This window comes from Vulpes vulpes, chromosome 8 (genome assembly GCF_048418805.1).
Source record: "Vulpes vulpes isolate BD-2025 chromosome 8, VulVul3, whole genome shotgun sequence".
Classification (NCBI taxonomy): Eukaryota; Metazoa; Chordata; class Mammalia; order Carnivora; family Canidae; genus Vulpes; species Vulpes vulpes.
Window position 1 is genome coordinate 33,025,018 of NC_132787.1, and position 8,156 is coordinate 33,033,173.

Below are 8,156 nucleotides of genomic sequence, written 5' to 3' on the forward strand. Positions count from 1 at the left end.
GTTAGTGGAGCATGGGCTGAAGGGCAATTATCTGGATCATTCCGGAGGGAAAAACATGTATGGCATCTGTGGATGCTTTCTGAAGCATTCAGATAGGTGGTTGGAGCTCAGCCTGGAAGCCCCAAATACATCATCCTTCTCATTCTTCCACCTTCAAATAAGGAAGGGCAAGTTGGTTTTTCACTTAAATAATGATAGTCTCAACTCTCTAGTTCATCTACAAAGTCTTAACAGCCATATCTTTCTGGAACAAAATTAAATTCCCCACCTTTATGCTGGGAAAATTGGACAGCCACGTGCAGAAGAATGAAACTAGACCATTCTCTTACACCAGACACAAAGATAAACTCAAAATGGATGAAAGATCTAAATGGGAGACAAGAATCCATCAAAATCCTTAGAGGAGAACACAGGCAACACCCTTTTTGGACTTGGCCACAGCAACTTTTTGCAAGATACATCCACGAAGGCAAGGGAAACAAAAGCAAAAATGAATTATTGGGACTTAATCAAGATAAAAGCTTCTGCACAGCAAAAGAAACGGTCAACAAAACTAAAAGACAACCTACAGAACGGGAGAAGAGATTTGCAAATGACATATCAGTTAAAGGGCTAGTATCTAAGATCTAGAAAGAACTTACTAAACTTAACAGCAAAGAAACAAACAATCCAATCCTGAAATGGGCAAAAGACATGAACAGAAATTTCACAGAGGAAGATATAGACATGGCCAACATGCACATGAGAAAATGCTCCACATCACTGGCCATCAGGGAAATACAAATCAAAACCACAATGAGATACCACCTCACACCAGTGAGAATGGGGAAAATTAACAAGGCAGGAAACAACAAATGTTGGAGAGGATGTGGAGAAAGGGGAACACTCTTGCATTCTTGGTGGGAATGTGAACTGGTGCAGCCACTCTGGAAAACTCTGTGGAGGTTCCTCAAAGAGTTAAAAATAGAATTGCCATGGGGATCCCTGGGTGGCTCAGCAGTTTCGCGCCTGCCTTTGGCTGAGGGCACAATCCTGGAGTCCCCAGATCAAGTCCCACGTTGGGCTCCCTGCATGGAGCCTGCTTCTCCCTCCTCCTGTGTCTCTGTCTCTCTGTCTCTGTCTCTGTCTCTCTCTCTCTGTCATAAATAAATAAATAAAATCTTTTTAAAAAATAAAAAATAAAATAAAATAAATAATTTAAAAAATAAAATAAATAAACATAGAACTGCCCTACGACCCAGTAATTGCACTGCTGGGGATTTACCCCAAAGATACAGATGCAGTGAAACGCCGGGACACCTGCACCCCGATGTTTATAGCAGCAAGGTCCACAATAGCCAAACTGTGGAAGGAGCCTCGGTGTCCATCGAAAGATGAATGGATAAAGAAGATGTGGTCTATGTATACAATGGAATATTCCTCAGCCATTAGAAACGACAAATACCCACCATTTGCTTCGACGTGGATGGAACTGGAGGGTATTATTTTGAGTGAAATAAGTCAATCAGAGAAGGACAAACATTATATGGTCTCATTCATTTGGGGAATATAAAAAATAGTGAAAGGAGAAAGGAGAGAAAGGGGAGGAGAGAAAATGAGTGAAAATATCAGTGAGGGTGACAAAACGTGAGAGACACCTAACTCTGGGAAACGAACAAGGGGTAGTGGAAAGGGAGGTGGGTGGGGGGTTGGGGTGACTGGGTGATGGGTACTGAGGGGGGCACTTGGCAGGATGAGCACTGGGTGTTATGCTGTATGTTGGGAAATTGAACTCCAATAAAAAATACATATATTTAAAAATAAAAGGAAAAAATAAATTCCCCACCTTTATAATTATGCTTTGTATTTATCAACACAACACCATTTGCTATACTACTCACAACCATAGGAACTTGATTTTTCTGAGTTTTGTCCATGTCTAAGTAGTTCAGTTACAGCTCCTCAGAGGATCAATACTCAAGATGCCTTCAATATCTGGTAAGAAGTAGGAACATATCTTCCTCTGTCCCCATAGATATAATCATCCCAAATGGAATGTAAGCCAGAGTGAATTGGGTCAGGGAGCAAGGTGGGACTGGTTCTTCAGTTCCCAACTTCCCTAGATATTTTCTTGTGTATTTGGGGTTTAGATGACTACGATTAAATTTTTATTTCTTGGATGAGGAATTTTACTGAGCTACAGGAGGATCGTCTTCTTCAGAGCATCAGTAATCATAGCATAGACCTATAATTAAGAAATAGAAGAATGGTCAACATAATACCTTGAATTATTTATAATATTGGACACTTGAGGGGCACCTGGGTGGTTCAGTGGTTGAGCATCTGCCTTTGGCTCAGGTCATGATCCCGAGGTCCTGGGATCAAGCTCTATGTCAGGCCCTTTGCTCAGTGGGAGTCTACTTTGCTCTTTGCCCCTCCCCATGCTCATTCTCTCTCACACTTGTGCTCGCTCTCTTGCTCTCTCTAATAAACAAAATCTTAAAAAAAAAAAAAAAAAGAATGGACACTTGAATATAACACTTTCATCTCAGCATTTACTTTCATATATTTAAATGCAATAAGAAATTTGAAGAATAATCAAAGGTATTTTGATCAAAAGTTTTATGTGAGCAGTGCCCCTAAAAAATCTGTGGACTGCATCCTCAAACTTCTACTCTAAATTATGCTTGTGGCACTTGTAACACATCGCCCCAGAAAGACTACATTGAAAATGGTGGTTGACCCTCATATTAGCCTTCAAATCTGTTAAACCTATGATGAAGCTAAACAGTACTAGCTTGAATTCCAAGTCCCGGAACCATAAGGAAATAGGGAAGGAAAAAAGAGAGGAAGAGAGCCTTTTAAGCATAGTCATCTACAGACTCCAGTCCTGGAGAATCTAAATCAGGAGGTCCAGAGTGGGATCTGGGGGAAAATGTAGGTGATTCTGATCTGCAGCCAGGATTGTGAACCTCTGATTTAGAAGCTGTGACTTTTCTGACTGCTGGTTACATGGCAGCGAAACAGTAGGGCTGGCTGACAGCAGTTAGTGAGTTAGGTGTTTATACAGTTATTAGTTTGGGGTCCCTTGTTAAAACTATCACATTTTAAAGATGACCAAGATCTCCCAGAGATTCAGAGATGCCTGGACCGCCTCCATTTTTTTAAGGATCTCAGTAAATTTTTAAAAATGAAACCTTTCTAAAAAAAGATATTTAAAAAGGGTGGTTTCTTCTAATTGCAATGTAATGTATCTTGTAATGGCAATATTTTGCTATTTAAGGTAAGCATAGAATTTATAAAATATTAACTCACAGAGTACTACAGGGGTAAAGCAACAGAAGTTTAGAATTATATGATGATGACTTTTTCCTTTTAATCTTTACCAGTATATCTCAGCTACTATACATAGAACCTTTTTTTGGAGACAACATCAAAAGTACAAACCTGGGGCACCTGGGTGGCTCAGTTAGTTAAGTGTCTGCCTTCAGCTCAGGTCATGATCTCTGAGTCTTGGAATCAAGCCCTGCATCAGGCTCCCTGCTCAGCAGAGAGTCTGCTTCTCCCTCTTCTTCTCCCTCTGTGATCTCTCTTGCTCTCTCTCAAATAAATTTTTTTTTAAAAATCTTAAAAAAAAGAATTAAACTAAAGAAAATTATTTTGTTCTCTCAAAGAAATGTCATTATTTTCATAATAATTTTATGAGAATTTACCATAAAACTCTCTCTTGAAATATACAAGCTAGTAGGTTACATAGAGCATTTATCCTGCAGAGGACTTTTAGGATATCGATGTTGCAATAATATCTCAACTATTATTGTCATCAACCCATGAAATTCACAGGAAAAAAAAAAAGACCCAGTGAACTTTAGCCATCTTCATTTCTCCAAACTGGCCTCTGATCTTTATTAAGGTACACACTCCTCATTAACCACTATTGTTTAAACACTGGTCTATGTTCATTTTTCCACTTAACGTTCCTGCAAATACACACTTCTCTATGTTGACATAGTCCTCACCTCTATCATTTTTAATAGCTATGTAATAATCCCATTGTTTGCTTAGTCATTTCCCTATTAGACACTTGGATAGCTTCCAGGGTTTTTTTTTCCCCCCTACTATTATAACTAGAGTTGCTGGGAACATCTGGGTACATTTTATCCATTTGGATTACTTCCTTGGGGAGTATTCACAAACGGGAAAATACCAAGTGAAGGAAAAAGAACATTTTCATAGTTTTTGTTACATGCTGCTATACTGCTTTCCAGAAGAACCACTTTATAATGTCATTAGCTTTTAGGAATCCCGGCTGCAGAATTTAAGACGACTTAGTTTTCTTATATTAATGGTTAATTTCATTGGTTTATTTCAGCTCTGTGAATGTGTATTGAGTACCTACTGTATGTCAGACAACATGCTAGATTTTGAGGATAAAAAGCTGAATATGGGATGCCTGGGTGGCTCAGTCATAAGCATCGCCTTCAGCTCAAGTCATGATCCCAAAGGTCCTGGGATGGAATTCTGCATTGGGTTCTCTGCTCCATGGGGAGCCTGCTCTCCTTTTGTCTCTGCCTCCCTCTCTCTCTGTCTCTCATGAATAAATAAAATATTTTTAAATAAAAAACAAAATACAATAATAAATAAAAAGCTGAATAAGATACCATTCCTGCCCTCTAGGAAGTGGCAATCTATTAGAGAGAAAGATACAGAGCAAATCATTTCAATTCAATGTGGAGGGTGCCAGATGTGTGTGCACTAAGAAAGCAGAGGGAAAGTGCATGCCTAGCTAGGAAGGACCAGGGAAGACTTTCTGAAAGCAGTGATACCCACTTGAGAGTTGAACAGATGTTATTTGGATAAAATTAAGAGGGAGAGGAGGATAGAATAAAGGAACAGAATGGATGAAGGTACGGAGGAGTGTTTGGGATGCTTCAGGCAGTTTCATATTGATTAGCATAAAGTACGACGTGGGGAATGTCCAGAGATGAGGCTGAGAGGGTATGTAGAGATAAATCAGGATTGCTGTCAAAGGCCATGTGAGGGAAAGGGAGATATTGAAGGCTTTAATCTGTGGCTTTAAGGGGTTACATCTGACATCACTCACAGTTGTATGAAGGATAGTTTTCAGAGGTACACGGCTAAAAGGACAGAGATGATTAGAACGTTGTTGAACTAAACAAATGAGATTATCATGGATTTGGACAGTGTTGGCAAAATGGAATGGAGTAGATAAATATATATATATATATGTATATATATATATATATATATACATACATATATAGGCAACAAAATTGAAAAATCATGCTTAAAGCTTCTGCTCAGACATGGTACTCATCATATCTACTTGCATTCTATTGGTCAATCAAGTCACATGACCAACCAAAAAATGGGAACACAGAAGTACACTCCTGCCATAGTCAGAGGCAAGAGGAAGAAATGCAAACCATCAGGCCATCTACCAGAGTGCTTTTCTTGTGGAGGAGATACATATTCTATGGTGAACTGTGAAATCACCAAGCATCTCACACACTCTCTTCCTCCTCAGTTATTTCTTTGGAATTACAGGCTCTATATGAATATAGAAAGAATCTTGCTCTGGCTAGTATAATCAAACTATTGATATGAGTCTGTAGCAACATGCTTGAGAATGAATCAAGGAGCTCTGCCAAACCAAAGCTGAAAGGATAGCTGCTGTTTTGTAGCTCGAATAGCCTGTTTGGATGCCACTGACCAGCCACTGTTCTTTCCTGTACTGGCATAGGCTTAAACATCAAAATTCTAGGAGTGACCACCAGGTTGGCTGAGCTTAGGCCAAGTGCCCATCCCCTGGCCATACTGCATAGAGAGAGGAAAAGTGAACCATGTTAGCTTCCAAAGGCAAATGGTAACAAACCTTCGCTAACACTACATATAGTCAAGGAGAAGAAATTTTACAGTAGGAAATTATGGTAGGTGTTGGGGGAGAGAGAAACCAATGCTTAAGGAAAAAAAAAGAAATAAGAAAAAGAAAGCATCCACCATAAACTCTTCATCTATTTTGAGCCACCTGGAGTTTATTATAGTACATGGTGGGAGTTAAGCTAATTCCTACTCAGATCAATATAATAATTTTGATCAGTTTCATAAAAAAGTAATATGCTTTCCTAAAAATGTATTCTATAAAGGGACTAAATTTGTCTAGATTTGTTATTATTGTCTATACTTCTAGAAATGCTATCCTGTTTCACTGATCAATTTCTCTGTTTTTGATTTAATATAATATAATTTTGAAAATCACTGCTTCAGCCTGGGTGGCTCAGCGGTTTAGCACCACCTTCAGCCCAAGGCGTGATCCTGGAGACTTGGGATCGAGTCCCACGTCAGGCTCCCTTCATGGAGCCTGTTTCTCCCTCTGCCTGTGTCTCTGCCTCTCTCTGTGTGCCTCTCATGAATAAATAAATAAAATCTTTAAAAAAATAAAATAAAGTGAGGATCTATCATTGTCTTCTGGAAAAAAAATATAATCTTACTTGTTCTTCTGGACAAACCTGACACGAAGAGCTCTTCAATTGCCCGGTCTCCCTAGTGTGATCAACTAAAGCCAGTTTAATTTTATTCCACTTTCTCCTCCATAAGTGTGCACACCTGCAGAGCACACCTGGGATCACGTGAGTGAAACATACATTACATCATTAACATAGAGGTATTTGCCCTATGGGCTCTATTACAGCATATCTTCTTTACCACTTGCCTTTTCCTGTGGTGCCCAAAAGACTGCAGCTGAATCCACACCCCGCCAGGAGCTATAAAGATTCTCTTATCTCCCAGGACAGGACACCAGGAAACTATTACCTTTGCCTCTCCCTTTCCTAAGCTTAGTCATTATCTCTCTGGTTCTCACACATATACAATAATCACTGCACCCTGGATAAGAACACCTGCTGGCTTTGTATGTACAGAGGCACAATAAATCTTAAGCTCTCCCTTAACCTTTAGACTCCTTGAAGAGTTTAATTTTCTGCATGTCTCTTATAGGCAAGAGAACGTTGGATATAGGTTTTCTTTTCTGACTTTGTTCAAAGCCTATTTTTTTTTAAGAAGAATGTAATCATTCACATTAAACAATATAGTGAAGCAAGGATGTATCTTCCAATACACCAAAAGTTGATTGCTATTTTTCTGGTTACTTGCTTTAAAAAAAATAGTTTCCATAGTAGGGTTTTTGATCTATTTGCTTTTGAATCAGGTGAGAAAATAACTTATCAATCCATTTTTCCTAAAATTTAGCACTTCAAAAATTATTTCTGCCTTTACTTTGATGCTAAAAAAATTTTATATTACCTTTGAGAAAGAAGGAAAGCATATTCAATAAGGTAAAGCTCAGCATGTAGAGTGAGAACACCAGGCTTGAGTCCTGAGTCTTTAGTTCCTGTATAACTTTGAGCAAATAACTTAACCTCTCTGATCCTTGACTACCTTTATAAGGTTTTCTTAAATAAATTAGAAAATGAATGTAGAATCCTCTTGAGACCTATAAAATGTGTTATAAATATGTTACTAGTACCTTTTTTCAAACCAGTGACTGTGATTTCTGATTATCTCTAACTAACCTTTTAAATGGTTTTAAAAATGTACACTTTAAAAATGTACACTTTATTATTGTTATAATAGTATAGTATGTGATTTACAACTGATTTATTTTATTTTGTAAAAGACTTTATTTTAAGTAATCTCTACACCCAACATGGGGCTTGAACTCACAACCCTGAGATCAGGCATTGCATGTCCTACTGACTGAGCCAGCAAGGCATCCCACCAACTGATTTTGTTTTATATCAGTGTTTTACCATAACCTTTCTTTCTTTTTCTTTTTTTTTTTTTTTTTACCATAACCTTTCTATGGTTCCCTCAGAATATCATTTTTACTCTTCAGCTATGGAACAATGCAAAAGTGATTTTTAACTCATCGATTTATATAATGTTCTCTGCCTTATTGGGAACTGTAGTAGAACATATCCTCTACCCTTGATCTAACAATATCTCTTGGGATCCCTGGGTGGCGCAGTGGTTTGGCGCCTGCCTTTGGCCCAGGGCGCGATCCTGGAGACCCAGGATCGAATCCCACGTCGGGATCCCGGTGCATGGAGCCTGCTTCTCCCCCTGCGTGTGTCTTGCCTCTCTCTCTCTCTCTCTTT